The sequence below is a fragment of the Anolis sagrei genome, chromosome Y, assembly GCF_037176765.1.
Source record: "Anolis sagrei isolate rAnoSag1 chromosome Y, rAnoSag1.mat, whole genome shotgun sequence".
In the NCBI taxonomy this organism is placed as follows: domain Eukaryota; kingdom Metazoa; phylum Chordata; class Lepidosauria; order Squamata; family Dactyloidae; genus Anolis; species Anolis sagrei.
The window spans coordinates 80,694,952-80,710,901 of NC_090035.1; the positions used below are offsets into that span (position 1 = coordinate 80,694,952).

General features: G+C 39.6%; 1 protein-coding gene across 1 annotated transcript in view; it reads left to right on the top strand.

The window, feature by feature from the left end:
• The first annotated feature begins 1,367 nt into the window (after positions 1-1,367).
• LOC132780781 (relA-associated inhibitor) overlaps positions 1,368-15,950 on the top strand; it is a 56,748-nt gene continuing 42,165 nt past the window's right edge. The window contains exon 1 of the mRNA XM_067462107.1: positions 1,368-1,449. The gene's annotated coding sequence lies outside the window, so the exon portion shown is untranslated. The remainder of the gene's footprint in view (positions 1,450-15,950) is intronic.

Below are 15,950 nucleotides of genomic sequence, written 5' to 3' on the forward strand. Positions count from 1 at the left end.
TTGTAGTCCTTTAAAAATCTGTAATTCCTTTTTAGAGTTATTTTGAGCATTGACTTCCCCAGGATTTTTGGAGACTACAGTCCAAGAAGTCCCCTCCCACCCAAAGTGATGCTGAGCGATGATGGGAGTTGTAGTCCTTAAAAAAAACAATTTCTTGACCCTCCCCGAGAATTATTTTGAGCACAGACTTCCCCAGGATTTCGCAGACTATAGTCCCTTCCTGGATAAATGTGGCAGTTGGGGTGGTGGTGATGGGAATTGTAGTCCAAATTGTGGGGATTGTTGGGTTTCTAGTCCAATTTGGGGATAATTGGAGCTGTAATCACAGTCTGGAGGGTGATGGGAATGGTAGTCCAAGTCAGAAGTATTGTAATCTGTAGTCCATGTCTGGGGATGATGGGAGCCGTAGTGCAAGTAGAGGTATGATGGGAATTGTAGTCCAATATGTGGGAATGATGGGAATTTTAGTCCAAGTCAGGAATTGTGGGAACTGTAGTCCAAACTGGGGGAATGATGGCAATTTTGTCCAATTGGGTGTGTGTGATGGGAACTGTAGTCCCATTCGGGAGGAATGATGGGAACTGTAGTCCAAGTCGTGGATTGGTGAGAATTTTAGTCTAGGGTGGGGAAAATGATGGAAATTGTAGTCCAATTCGGGCTGTGTGATGGGAACTGTAGTCCAAGTCTGGAGGAATGATGGGAACTGTAGTCCAAGTCGTGGATTGGTGAGAATTTTAGTCTAGGGTGGGGGAAATTATGGAAATTGGAGCCCAATTCGAGGGTGATGGGTACTGCAGTCCAATTCTGGAGGAATGATGGGAACTGTAGTCCAAGTCGTGGATTGGTGGGAATTGTAATCCATGGTGGTGGGGGAATGATGGAAACTGTATTCCAATTCGAGGGTGATGAGAACTGTAGTCCAAACCTGGGGGGGGATGATGGGAACGGTAGTCCCAGTCTGGGGAAATGATGGGAATTGTAGTCCGAAGGAGGAAAAAAAACCCTTCCTGGCTCCTTTCTCAAGCTGTTGGTTTTGAAGGTCGTTTTCCCGATGGGATGATGGGGTTGGTAGTCCCCAAAAGGTGTGGACCAACTTTGGCCTTCCCTCCAGGTGTTTTGGACTCCAACTCCCACAATTCCTAACAGAAGGGAGGCCTGTCTTAGAAGAAGGAAGGCAGGGAGGGAGGGAGGGAGGCGCTCTGCCCATGCTCAGAAACCCCTTGGCTGAGGAAAGAGAGGAATGTGGGAAGGAAAGGAGGGAAGGAGGGAGGGAGGAGGAAGAGGAGGGACTACCTGTGGCCTTGCGACAGAAGAGGGAGGGAAGGAAGGAAGGAGGGAGGGAAGGAAGAGGAGGAGGAGGAAGGAAAGAAGGGCGAAACCTGGTCGGAGGAGGAAAAGAAGAAGGAGGAGAAGGAGGAGAAGGAGGACCCCTCTTCCGCCCCGCCTGAGGTCAGTTCTGGAAGGGAAAACTTTGGCAAAAAGTTGATGAAAAGGAGAAGGAAAAGAGGGGTGGGGGACACACACAAGGATCAGAATTGGGCGGTCCTTCCTTTGGATGCAAACTCAGAGAAATGGGAGCCAGGTACTGCTTGCTTTTGAAACCAAGGCCAGTGCGGCTTTTCCCCGACTTTCCTTTGGAGAGGGGTTCCTGGCCCCCCAAAGACCCCCTTTCCCTCGACTTTGGGGTATTCTGTATTGGGAGGGACCCCCCCTTCCTTCCCAGTTACCCCCTTTCCTTCCTTTCCTCCCTTTTTCGCCTTCCTCCCTTCCTTCCTCTTCTCCTCCTTTCCCTTTCTTTTCTTCTTCGCCCTCAAAGTTTCTTGGGAGTCACAAAACTTGCACAGCCATTCTCTGTTGAGACTTTTCTTTTGGGGTGTGTGTGTGTGATTAGGATGATAATAATAATAATAATAATAATAATTATTATTATTATTATTATCCTCATCATTCCTCCAAAGAAAAGTTTCAAAAGAGAATAGCTGTGCAAGTTTGTAACTCCTACAAAATAATATATCTATATATAATAATAATAATAATAATAATAATAATAATCACATAATCCTAATAATAATAATAATAATAATATATTATATTATTATATATTATAATATAATATATAATAATAATAATAATAATAATAATCACATAATCCTAATAATAATAATAATAATAATAATAATATTATATCGATATATTATTTTGTAGGAGTTACAATTCTTTTGAGACTTTTCTTTGGAGGAATGATGAGGATAATAATAATAATAATAATAATAATATATTATTATTATTATTATTATTATTATTTAGATATATTGTTTTTGTAGGAGTTACAAACTTGCACAGCCATTGTCTTTTGAGAGTTTTCTTTTGGGGGAATGATGAGGATAATAATAATAATAATAATAATAATAAGGCTTTTTCCCCCTAATTTTATATATATATAGATAGATAGATAGATAGATAGATATAGATATAGATAGATATAGATATATAGAGATATAGAGATATATACATACCGGTCAATGACTAGCCAGTGATAAATAATAATAATAATAATAATAATAATAATAATAATAATAAGGATGTTGTCTGCTGTGGACTCATCTTAGAATCATAGAATCATAGACTTGGAAGAGACCTCCTGGGCCATCATCCAGTCCAACCCCATTCTGCCAAGAAGCAGGAATATTGCATTCAAATCACCCCTGACAGATGGCCATCCAGCCTCTGCTTAAAAGCCTCCAAAGAAGGAGCCTCCACCACACTCCGGGGCAGAGAGTTCCACTGCTGAACGGCTCTCACAGTCAGGAAGTTCTTCCTAATGTTCAGATGGAATCTCCTCTCTTGTAGTTTGAAGCCATTGTTCCATTGCGTCCTAGTCTCCAGGGAAGCAGAAAACAAGCTTGCTCCCTCCTCCTCCCTGAGGCTTCCTCTCACATATTTATACATGGCCCTCATCATATCCCCTCTCAGCCTTCTCTTCTTCAGGCTAAACATGCCCAGCTCCTTAAGCCGCTCCTCATAGGGCTTGTTCTCCTGACCCTTGATCACTTGAGTCGCCCTCCTCTGGACACATTCCAGCTTAGAGTCAATATCTCTCTTGAATTGTGATGCCCAGAATTGGACACAATATTCCAGGTGTGGTCTAACCAAAGCAGAATAGAGCATGGGGAGCATTGTTGTGTTTCAAATAATAATAATAATAATAATAATAATAATAATAATGTTTATTCCTATTAGTTAGGAAGAAGTTGCCTAATAATAATAATAATAATAATAATAGCAATAATTAGGCAGCTTTTTCCTAATTATATATATATATATATATATAGGTCAATGACTAGCCAGTGATAAATAATAATAATAATAATAATAATAATAATAATAATATAATAATAATAATAATAACAACAACAATAATAAAGATTATATTATATATTATATTATATAGATATATTATTTTGTAGGAGTTACAAACTTGCACAGCCATTCTCTTTTGAGACTTTTCTTTGGGGGGGGGGGGAGGCTGTGATGATGATATATTAGAGAATATATTATTGTCATGTAAAAATACAAAATAAAAACTTACTATTATTATCTTGCATTTCTTTCAACATTATGATTTCCACATTATGATGATAATAATACATCATTTATTATATTATATTATTTATTGCTATTATTATTATTTTGTAATTCTTTCAACATGATATTAATATAATTATATATAATATAATATATTATTATCATCATACAAAATAATACACTATATAATGTTATTATTGCTATTATTATTTTGTATTTGCTTCAAAATGATGATAATAATATAATAATATCTATATTCTATGTAATAATATATAATATAATATTATATTATCATAATGTTGAAAGAAATGCAAAATAAAAATGGCAATAATGATTTTATATAGTTTATTATTATTATTATTATTATTATTATTATTATTCTTTGGTATTTATTTCTACATGATGATAATAATAACAATATCTATATTCTATGTAATAATATAGAATATAATATTATTATATTATCATCATAATGTTGAAAGAAATGCAAAATAAAAATGGCAATAATGATTTTATATAGTATATTATTATTATTATTATTATTTGATATTTATTTCAACATGATGATAATAATATAACCATATCTATATTCTATATAATAATATAGAATATAATATTATATTATCATAATGTTGAAAGAAATGTGAAATAAAAATAACAATAATGATTTTACATAGTATATTATTATTATTTTGTATTTATTTCAACATGATAATGATAATAATACATTGTATTATATATAATTATATTATTTTGAAAGAATTACAAAATAATAATAGCAATAAACAATATAATATAATACATAATATATTATTATCGTCATGTTGAAATAAATACCAAATAATAATGGCAATAATAATATATAATAATATTTATTATTTCGTATTTCAACATTTATTTATTTATTTAATCTATTATAATCATGTTGAAAAAATACACATTAATAGCAATAATAATATATTATATGTATTATAATGTTGAAATACATACAAAATCGTCACAATATAATAACATACAATATATTATCATTATCATCATGAAAGAAATACAAAATAATAGTAGCAATAATAACATAATATAATAATACAATATATTATTACAGTATTTATTGTTATTTTATATTTCTTTTAAATACAAAATAATAATAGCAATAATAATATATCATAGAATATAGACTATATTATTAATATATAATATAATTTATTATTGTTATTATTATTATTATTATTTTGTGTTTGTTTCAGACATCATGAAAATACACCCTCATACTAAAATGAACCTTCCATACCTTTTCCTTTCTCTTCCTGCTTTCCTTTCCCTCCTCTTCCCTCTTTCGCGTTCTTCTCTTCTCCCTCTCCACTTTTTAAACATTTTCTCTCTCATTTTTCTTGAGTCACGTCTTGACTTGCTTCCCGGAAGGCATTTTTTGGGGGAGACTCAGGTGGCAGATTTTCCTGGACGGCATTCTTTTTGATCACAGGGAAAGGAAAGGCCTAACAGTTTGCAAGGTTTGCTTTCTTCCTTTCCTTTCTTTCTTTCCCTGCTTTTCTTTCCGTCCTCCCTTTTATTTCCTTTCTTTCTTTGTTTTCTTCCTACCTTTTACTTTCTTCCCTTTCTTTCTTTCTTTCTTTCTTTCTTTCTTTCTTTCTTTCCTTGTGTCTCCTTCTTTCTTTCTTTCCTTCCTTCCTTCCTTCCTTCCTTCCTTCCTTCCTTCCTTCTTCCCTTTCCTTTCCTTGCCTCCCTACTTCTTACTTTCCTTCATTTCCCTTCCTTTCCCTCCTTCCTTCCTTTCCTTGTCTCCCTACTTCCCTTCCTTTCCCTTCCTTCGTTCCTTCCTTCCTTCCTTCCTTCCCTCTTTTCTTCCTTTCCTTGCCTTCCTACTTCCCTTCATTTCCTTTCCCTCCCTCCCCCTTCCTTCCTTCCTCCTTTCCTTTCCTTGCCTTCCTCTTTCTCTCCCTCCTTCCTTCTCTACCTTTTTTTCTTTCCTTCTTTCTCTCCTTCCCTCCTTCTTTCCCTTCTTCTCTCCTTCCTTCCTTCCTTCCTTCCTTCCTTCCTTTCCTTGCCTCCCTACTTCTCTTCATTTCCCCTTCCTTCCTTCCTTCCTTCCTTCCTTCTTTCCTCCCTTTCGTTGCCTTCCTACTTCTTACTTCCCTTCATTTCCCTTCCTTTCCCTCCCTCCCTTTCCTTGCCTCCCTATTTCCTACTTCCCTTCATTTCCCTTCCTCCTCTCCTTTCCTTTCCTTTCCTCCCTACTTCTTCCTTTCCTTTATTTCCCTTCATTTCCCTCCTCCCTCCCTTCCTTTCCTTCCTACCTTCTTTCCTTCCTTTCCTTGCCTCCCTACTTCCCTTCATTTCCCTTTCTTTCCTTCCTTCCTTCCTGCTTCCTTCCTTTCTTCGGGGAGCACCTACACTGCACTGAATGCAGTTCGACCCCACTTCTATTGCCCTGTCTCCATGCTATGGGATCCTGGGAGTTGTAGTTTCCCAAGAACTTGACCATTAAATTAAGTGACCATTAAATACGGTTTTAAGTTTTGTTTTTGTTTTGCAGCCTCAATAAAAAGTAACAGGAAGCAGGGTAATAATAAAGGTGCAAAGAGGAAGTGAAATGGCTACTTTGTTTCAGTGTCTTAAGGCAAAAAGTAACCTTTAATAAGAGGGTTGGGCAGAAAAGTTACTTTCTGAACTCTGCGGGAGTTTGTTGAGTTGTCTCTCTGGTTCAATGGATCAAGGCTACGGGGATTTATTGGGTTTTTATTGGTCTAACTTCCAATGAGTTGAAATCTATATATTATTTACCCACCCACCCATCTATCTCAAAGTCTATATGTGTGCCTGTCTGTCTGTCTGTGTATACCTCAAAGGCTGTTGCTATGTGAAGTGGCCTTCAGCAATGTGGCTGGATTGGTTGTTGCTAGGTGAAATATTGTTGCTAGGCAACAGACCGGCTGTTGCTAGGTGGAGTGGCCCTCTGTGATATGATGTGATGTGATGTCACTGGTATGTGAAGGTGACACTTATGAGGAGAAAGGAGGGAAGAAGAAGAGATAGAAAGAGAACAAGGAATGGAAAGAAAAGAAGGAAGGAAGAAGAGATAGAAGGAGAAAAAGAATGGGAAGGAAGGAAGGAAGAAGAGATAGAAAGAGAAAAAGAATGGAAAGGAAGGAAGGAAGAAGAGATAGAGAAAAAAGAATAAGGAAGGAAGAAGATGTAGAAAGAGAAAAAGAATGGAAAGGAAGGAAGGAAGGATGGAAGGAGAGATAGAGAAAAAAGAATGGGAAGGAAGGAAAAAGAGATAGGAAGAGAAAAAAGAATGGAAAGGAAGGAAGAAAGGAAGAAGAGATAGAAGGAGAACAAAGAATGGAAAGAAAAGAAGGATAGAAGAAGAGATAGAGAAAAAAGAATGGGAAGGAAGAAGAGATAGAAAGAGAAAAAGAATGGAAAGGAAGGAAGAAGATATAGAAAGAGAAAAAAGAATGGGAAGGAAGGAAGGAAGATAGAAAGAGAAAAAAGAATGGAAAGAAAGGAAGAAGAGATAGAAAGAGAGAAAAAAGAATGGAAAGGGAGGAAGAGATAGAGAAAAAAGAATGGAAAGGAAGGAAGGAGGGAGGGAGGAAAAAGAAGGAAAAGAAAAGGAAGTCTGAAAGAGAAAAAGAAGAAAAAGGAAGGAAAAGGATAAAGGAAGGGTGGAGAAAGAAGAAGAAGGGAAGGAAGAGAAAAAGGGAAAGGAGAAGGAAGTGGTAGAAAGATAAAACAGGGAAGAGAAAGAAAGAAGGAAAGGAAAAGGGAAGGAAGGGGGAAGAAAGAAAGAAAAAAGAGAAAGAAAGAAAAGAAAGGGGGAAGGAAGGGAGATGAAAGAGAAAGAAAGAAAAGAAAAAAGGGAGGGAGGGAGGGAGGGAAAGGGGAAGAAATGAAAAAGAGGAAAGGAAGAGAGAGAAAAAAGGAAGGAAGGAAGGAAGGGGAAAAAAGAAAGAGAAGGAAGAGAGAGAAGAAAGGGAAAAGGGAAAGAGAAAAAAAGGAAAAGAGAAGAAAGGTCAGGGAGAAGAAAGAAAAAAGAGGGACGGAAGAGACAGAAAGAATGAAAGAAAGAGGGAAAATATGAATAAGAAAGGGAAAGAAAAGAAGGAAGGAAGGAAGGAAGGGGAAGAAAAGAAAAAGAGGGAAGGAAGAGACAGAAAGAATGAAAGAAAGGGGGAAAAGATTAAAGAGAAAGGGAAGGAAGAGAAAGAATGGAGAAGGAAGGAAGGGGAAGAAAAGAAAAAGAGAGAAGAGGCAGAAAGAATGAAAGAAAGGGGAAAAATATTAATGAGAAAGGGAAGGAAGGAAGGGGGAAGAAATGAGAAAGAGCGAAGGAAGAGAAAGCAGGAAAAGAGACTCTGGCACAAGCCAGTCAAGGTGGTCCCAGTGGTGATCGGCACACTGGGTGCAGTGCCTCAAGACCTTGGCCTGCACTTAAACACAATCGGCGCTGACCAAATCACTATCTGTCAGTTGCAAAAGGCCGTGACACTTGTCCTAGACACTTGGGAAGTGTCCGACGTGTGATCCAATACAACAGCCAGCAGAGTGTCTGCTGTGGACTCATCTTGTGGTGTTTCTAATAATAATAATAATAATAATAATAATAATAATAATAATAATAATAATAATAGGTAGGGGATTCTGGGAGGTGCAGTCCAACCATCTCTGGAAGGTTGTGCCATTTGCACTGTTGATTTAGGTTGTGTTGAAACCCAGCCTGTGGGCTCTTTTGGCTTTGGAGCAGGGCTTCATCCGAAGGAAGGAGGCAAGACGAGACCTGTCTGCCCTTTCGGAGGAGCTTCCACCTGAATCATCCGAAATCAGGGAAGGAATCCTCCCCAGGCAGGAATGGAAGCCAAAGCCCTTTCTCCCCACCCATTTATGGTCACTCAAGGTACGAGAGAGAGAGAGAGAGAGAGAGAGAGAGACCCATTGCAAAGGCATGCGCAAGTCACACTCTCTCAGCCTCAGAACCAAATCTTGCCAAGATAAGTTGTTGTTTGGTTGTTGTAGGGTTTTTTTTGGGCAATATGGCCATGTTCTAGAGGCATTCTCTCCTGACGTTTCGCCTGCATCTATGGCAAGCATCCTCAGAGGTAGTGAGGATGCTTGCCATAGATGCAAGCGAAACGTCAGGAGAGAATGCCTCTAGAACATGGCCATATAGCTCGAAAAAACCTACAACAACCCAGTGATTTCAGCCATGAAAGCCTTCAACAATACATAAGTTGTGTTTATACCCTGCTTTTTCTCTTCACAAGGAGAGTCAAAAGAGACCTGTTGTTGTTGTTGTTGTTGTTGTGTTTATACCCTGCTTTTTCTCTTCACAAGGAGACCCAGACACCTGTTGTTGTTGTTGTAGTTGTTGTTATGTTTATGTATACCCTGCTTTTTCTCTTCACAAGGAGACTCAAAGAGACCTGTTGTTGTTGTTGTTGTGTTTATACTCCCGTTTTTCTCTTCACAAGGAGACTCTGAGACCTGTTGTTGTTGTTGTTATTGTTGTGTTTATACCCTGTTTTTCTCTTCACAAGGGGACGCAAAAGAGACCTGTTGTTGTGTTTATACCTTGCTTTTTCTCTTTTCAAGGAGACTCAGAGACCTGTTGTTGTTGTTGTTGTTGTGTTTATACCCTGCTTTTTCTCTTCACAAGGAGACTCAAAAGAGACCTGTTGTTGTTGTTGTTGTGTTTATACCTTGCTTTTTCTCTTCACAAGAGACTCAAAAGAGACCTGTTGTTGTTGTTGTCGTTGTTGTGTTTATACTCCCGTTTTTCTCTTCACAAGGAGACTCCGAGACCTGTTGTTGTTGTTATTGTTGTGTTTATACCCTGTTTTTCTCTTCACAAGGGGACGCAAAAGAGACCTGTTGTGTTTATACCTTGCTTTTTCTCTTTTTAAGGAGACTCAGAGACCTGTTGTTGTTGTTGTTGTGTTTATACCCTGCTTTTTCTCTTCACAAGGAGACTCAAAAGAGACCTGTTGTTGTTGTTGTTGTGTTTATACCTTGCTTTTTCTCTTTACAAGAGACTCAAAAGAGACCTGTTGTTGTTGTTGTTGTTGTGTTTATACCTTGCTTTTTCTCTTCACAAGGAGACTCAAAAGAGACCTGTTGTTGTTGTTGTTGTTGTTGTTGTTGTTTATACCCTGCTTTTTCTCTTCACAAGGAGACTCAGAGACCTGTTGTTGTTGTTGTTGTTGTTTATACCCTGCATTTTCTCTTCGCAAGATTCAAATAGACCTGTTGTTGTTGTTGTTGTTGTTGTGGTTGTTGTTGTTGTTGTTGTTTTCTGCCTCTTTTTTGTCCCAAGGGAGGGAACAACACAGCCAAATATGATGACTCTAACCAAATTTGGAAGGCAATATTATTCAGTTACTTCCCATCATCCTAATTCCTAATAGAAACGGATTAAAGTAAAGCTGGAGGAGCAAAAGTAACTTTTCTGAGCATTTAGCAGGGGAAGAGGGACACAAAAGAATGCATCTCCGTTGCAAAACAGATGCAGTTTGAAAGCACTTTTCCTACAATGGGGATCCGGGAGTTGTAGTTTCACAAGGCCAAAACTGCAATTTCCTAGTATCCCATTGCTTTGTGCCAGGGCAATTGAAAGGGATGTTAAGCCGCATCTATTCAACAGTGGAGATGCAACGAGAGACCCTGGCATTGGAGTCTGTCGCTGCTTCATAAAAAAAAGCAAGATAAGCAAATGCATTCCAGTCCCAAAAAAGGCATTGACTTTCCCGCTTGCCCTTTGCTGCTGCCGATAGCCCCAAGTTGTCCCCTTTGGCACTTTGGATTTGCCATTGAAACGGATCAGGCTCTCATTCGCATATATTTGCATGACATCTATTTATCTTCCTCTCTGTAGCAGAATGGCTCCCCAGTTATTTCTTGGTGTATTTTAGGGTTGCCAGATTGGAAACTTTCCCTTTAAGGCAGTGTTTCTTAACCTGGGGGTCGGGACCCCTGGAGGGGTCACCAGGGGGTGCCAGAGGGGTCACCAAAGACCATCAGAAAACACAATATTTTCTGTTGGTCATGAGGGTTCTGTGTGGGAAGTTTGACCCAATTCTATCATTGGTGGGGTTCAGAATGCTTTTTGATTGTAGGTAAACTATAAATCCCAGCAACTACAACTCCCAAATGTCAAGGCCTATTTCCCCCAAACTCCACCAGTGTTCACATTTAGCATACTGAGTATTCATGCCATATTTGGTCCAGATCCATCATTGTTTGAGTCCATAGTGCTCTTTGTAGGTGAACTACAACTCCCAAACTCAAGGTCAATGCCCACCAAACCCTTCCAGTGTTTTCTGTTGGTCGTGGGCATTCTGTGTGCCAAGTTTGGTTCAATTCCATCCTTGGTGCAGTTCAGAATACTCTTTGATTGTAGGTGAACCATAAATCCCAACAACTCCAAATCCCAAATTATGTTTCATAACAGGAGCAAAAGTAATTTAAAAGTAAGTTATGAATTAGCAAAAGAATGTTATGGTTGGGGGTCACCACAACATGAGGAAATGTATTGAGGGGTTGCAGCATTAGGAAGGTTGAGAAACACTGCTTTAAGGGATGAGTTTATGGTAACTTCTGCTGGAAGTTGTTAGTGTCCATAGGCTTTGCTATGGCTTTTAAAAGGTTAGCAGCTTTTGAGTCTCCTTGGCCAGAGATTAAACAGGAGTAGGATCCTAGAATCCTAGAGTTGGAAGAGATCTCCTGGGCCATCCAGTCCAACCCCATTCTGCCAAGAAGCAGGAATATTGCATTCAAATCACCCCTGACAGATGGCCATCCAGCCTCTGTTTAAAAGCCTCCAAAGAAGGAGCCTCCACCACGCTCCGGGGCAGAGAGTTCCACTGCTGAACGGCTCTCACAGTCAGGAAGTTCTTCCTCATGTTCAGGTGGAATGTCCTTTCTTGTAGTTTGAAGCCATTGTTCCACGTCCTAGTCTCCAGGGAAGCAGAAAACAAGCTTGCTCCCTCCTCCTCCCTGTGGCTTCCTCTCACATATTTATACATATCTCCTCTCAGCCTTCTCTTCTTCAGGCTAAGCATGCCCAGCTCCTTAAGCCACTCCTCATAGGGCTTGTTCTCCAGACCCTTGATCGTTTTAGTCGCCCTCCTCTGGACACTTTCCAACGTGTCAATATCTCTCTCCAATTGTGGTGCCCAGAATTGGATACAATATTCCAGGTAAAGTGGTCTAACCAAGGCGGAATAGAGGGGTAGCATTACTTCCTTAGATCTAGACACTAGGCTCCTCTTGATGCAGGCCAAAATCCCATTGGGTTTTTTTGCCGCCACATCACATTCCTGGCTCATGTTTAACTTGTTGTCCACAAGGACTCCAAGATCTTTTCCACACGTCTTGCTCTCAAGCCGGCCTCATCGTCCCCCATTCTGTCTCTTTGCATTTCATTTTTTTTCTGCCAAAGAGGAGTCTCTTGCATTTGTCTCTGTTGAACTTTATTTTGTTAGTTTTGGCTCATCATCTCTCTAGTAAACTGCTTCAAGTGCAAAAGACAAAGAGGGAATACACAATCCAGAGCAGAAGAGAAAACTGGTGAAAGAAGGCTGTCTCTCCATGGACAGTTCCTGGGAAAGATTGAGAGCCAAATTGACAAGGAGAAAACATGGCTGTGGCTCACAAATGGGACTCTGAAAAGGGAGACAAAAGAGGGCCTGATTCTGGCAGGCCAAGAACAAGCCATTCGAACCAAGGCCATCCAAGCCAGAATTGAAAAGTCGATGACAGATCCCAAGTGTAGGACTCTGCAAGGAAGCAGGTGAAACAAGAGATCCCATCCTCAGCTGCTGCAAGAAGATCATGGACAGACTCCAAGCAGAGGCACAACACCCTTGCTCAGGTGATTCATTGGAACTTGTGCCACAAAGACCATCTGCCTGTGACAAAGAACTGGTAGGATCACAAGCCGGAAGAAGTTAACAGAGAATGAACACACCAAAATGCTCTGAACTTCTGGATTCAGACTGACAGAGTTTTGGAGCATAATACTCCTGACCTCACAATCGTGTTAAAAAACAAAGTATGGATTGTCGATGTCGCAATCCAGGTGACAGCAGGATTGAAGAGAAACAACTGGAAAAGCTGGCATGATATGAGGATTTAAAGATCAAACTGCAAAGACTCTGGCACAAGCCAGTCAAGGGGGTCCCAGTGGTGATTGGCACACTGGGTGCAGTGCCTCATGACCTTGGTCTGCACTTAAACACAATCGGCACTGACAAAATCCTCACCTGTCAGCTGCAAAAGCCCACCCCATTCAGATCAGCATTATTAACTGATACATCAGTTCTAGACACTTGGGAAATGTCCGATGTGTGATCCAATACAACAGCCAGCAGACCTTGGCCTGCATTTAAACACAATTGGTGCTGACCAAATCACCACCTGACAGCTGCAAAAGGCCACCCCATTCAGATCTGTACACATTATTTCCCGAGACATCACACAGTCCTAGACTCTTGGGAAGTGTCCGACGTGTGATCCAATACAACAGCCAGCAGAGTGATCTTGTTTGCTGTGGACTCATCTTGTTGTGTTTCAAATAATAATAATAATAATAATAATCATAATAATAATAATAATAATAATGCAACATGACACAGTCCTAGACACTTGGGAAGGGTCTGACGTGTGATCCAATACAACAGCCAGCAGAGTGATCTTGTCTGCTTTGGATTCATCTTGTTATGTTTCAAATAATAATAATAATAATAATAATAATAGATGCATAGCCGCTGTGAGTCTCCATTGGGAGAGGTAGAGTATAAATAAATATAAAAATGATGATGTATTTATCATGGCAGAAGCAACTTGAGAAACTGCAAGTTTCTTCTGGTGTGAGAGAATTGGCTGTCTGCAGAGATGTTGCCCAGGGGAACGCCCAGATGTGCTACCATCCTGTGGGAGGCTTCTCTCATGTCCTCTGGGAAGCTGGAGCTGCCATATAGGAGCTCACCCCATATTGCAGATTTGAACCGCCAACCTTCAGGTCAGCAGTTCAGCCAGCACAAAATAAAATGACCATCTTCTAGCTGCAGAAGGCCACCTTACTAGGATCTGCACGCATTATGCGCCGATACATCACACAGTCCTAGACACTTGGGAAGTGTCTGATGTGTGATCCAATTCAGTAGCCAGCAGAGTGTCTGCTGTGGACTCACCTTGTGGTTTCTCAAATGATGATGATGATAGGAACTCTCTGCCTCAGAGTGTACTGGAGGTTCCTTCCTTGGAATCTTTTAAACAGAGGCTGGATAGTAATAATAATCGAGTAATAATAATATTATATAATATAATAATCCAGCAAAACAATAACATCTTAATAATAATAATAATAATAGCTGTGGTTTTCTGTTTCTGCAATAACAACAACAACAACAACAACAACAACAACAACAACAACAACAGTAGGGGGGTGGACTAGATGTCCCTTGGGCGTCTCTTCCAACTCTAGGATTCTAATAATGCTAAAACAATAAAATAATAGTAATAATATTATAAATAATAATAATAATATATATAATATTATAATAAGCTTACAAAACAACAATAGCATTTTAATAATAAAAGAATAATGTAAAATAATAATAATAATAATAATAGCTGTGGTTTTCTGTTTCTGCAATAACAACAACAACAACAGTAGGGGGGTGGACTAGATGTCCCTTGGGTGTCTCTTCCAACTCTAGGATTCTAATAATGCTAAAACAATAAAATAATAGTAATAATATTATAAATAATAATAATAATAATATATATATATATATAATATTATAATAAGCTTACAAAACAACAATAGCATTTTAATATAATAATAATAATAATAATAATAATAATAATAATAATAATAATAATAGCTGTGGTTTTCTGTTTCTGCAATAATACCAACAACAACAATTTAAAATTAGTAATAAGTTGTGCATGGATCTGGAGGTTGCTCTGTGTCATAGGAAAGGTCTGAGTTTGCACAACTTTAGTTTGCAAGATGCCTTGATAATAATATTAGATTTTCATCCGTTTGGCAAAGGAAAATGTTGCAATCCAAGAAGGGAAGAAAGCTTTGCAAGATGTGCAAAGGACGGAGCGTCACTCCGAGGGTTGCCCAAAGCCAAAGCAATGCCAACGACATCTTCTGAGATGGCAATGGCTCAGGTTGCTTCTCCTCCTGGCAAAGCCGGCGTTGTTGACGGTAACGCCAACCCCGGCTTTCCTGACCTGGCGCTTTGGAATTAGGCGTGGGCCCTTCCTTGAGAACCAACGCGTAACAGGTTTTCCCCTCTGGATGCGCCGGCGAGAGGCTTGTTTTTCAAGTTCTTTCCGAAAGTTGGTTGCAAAACGCCCTGCCGTGCCGCTCCCTGCCAACAGGGGGCGCCGTAGCTTTGGGGGCATCTTACCCTTTAACAACAACAACAACAACAACAACAACAACATTAGAATAATTGTAGAAGGAATGCAGGTTGACACCACTTTTAACTGCTCGGTGCAATGGAAGCCTAAGGGAGTTGTAGTTTTGCAAGGTCTTCCTTGCAGAATATAATGCAGTTTGGCCAAAAGGGGGCGCCAGAGCCTTGGGGGCATCTTACCCTTCAACAACAACAACAACAACAACACAATAATTGTAGAAGAAATGCAGGTTGGCTCCATGGAAGCCTGGGAATTGTAGTTTGGCAAGGTCTTCCTTTCAGAATATAGTGCAGTTTGGTCAACAGGAGGTGCCGGACCCTTAGGGGCATGTTACCCTTTGACAACAACAACAACAACATAAACAACAACAACAGAATAATTGTAGAAGGAACACAGGTTGGTGCCATGGAAGCCTGGGAATTGTAGTTTGGCAAGGTCTTCCTTTCAGAATATAATGCAGTTTGGTCAACAGGGGATGCCAGAGCCTTGGGAGCATGTTACCCTTTAATATAAACAACAACAACAACAACAACAACATTGGAATAATTGTAGAAGGAATGCAGGTTGGCACCACTTTTAACTGCTCGGTGCAAGGAAGCCTAAGGGAGTTGTAGTTTGACAAGGTCATCCTTGCAAAATATAGTGCAACTTGGCCAACAGGGGGTGCCGTACCTTTAAGGGCATCTTACCCTTCAGCAACAACAACAACAACACAATAATTGAAGAAGGAATGCAGGTCAGCGCCATGGAAGCCTGGGAGTTGTAGTTTGGCAAGGTCATCCTTGCAGAATACAGTGCAGTTTGTCCAATAAGGCGCGTCTGAGCCATGGTGGCATCTTCCCCAATAATAATAATAGAATAATAGGATAATTGCAGAAGGAATGCAAATCAGCACCGCTTTAATTGCCATCCGT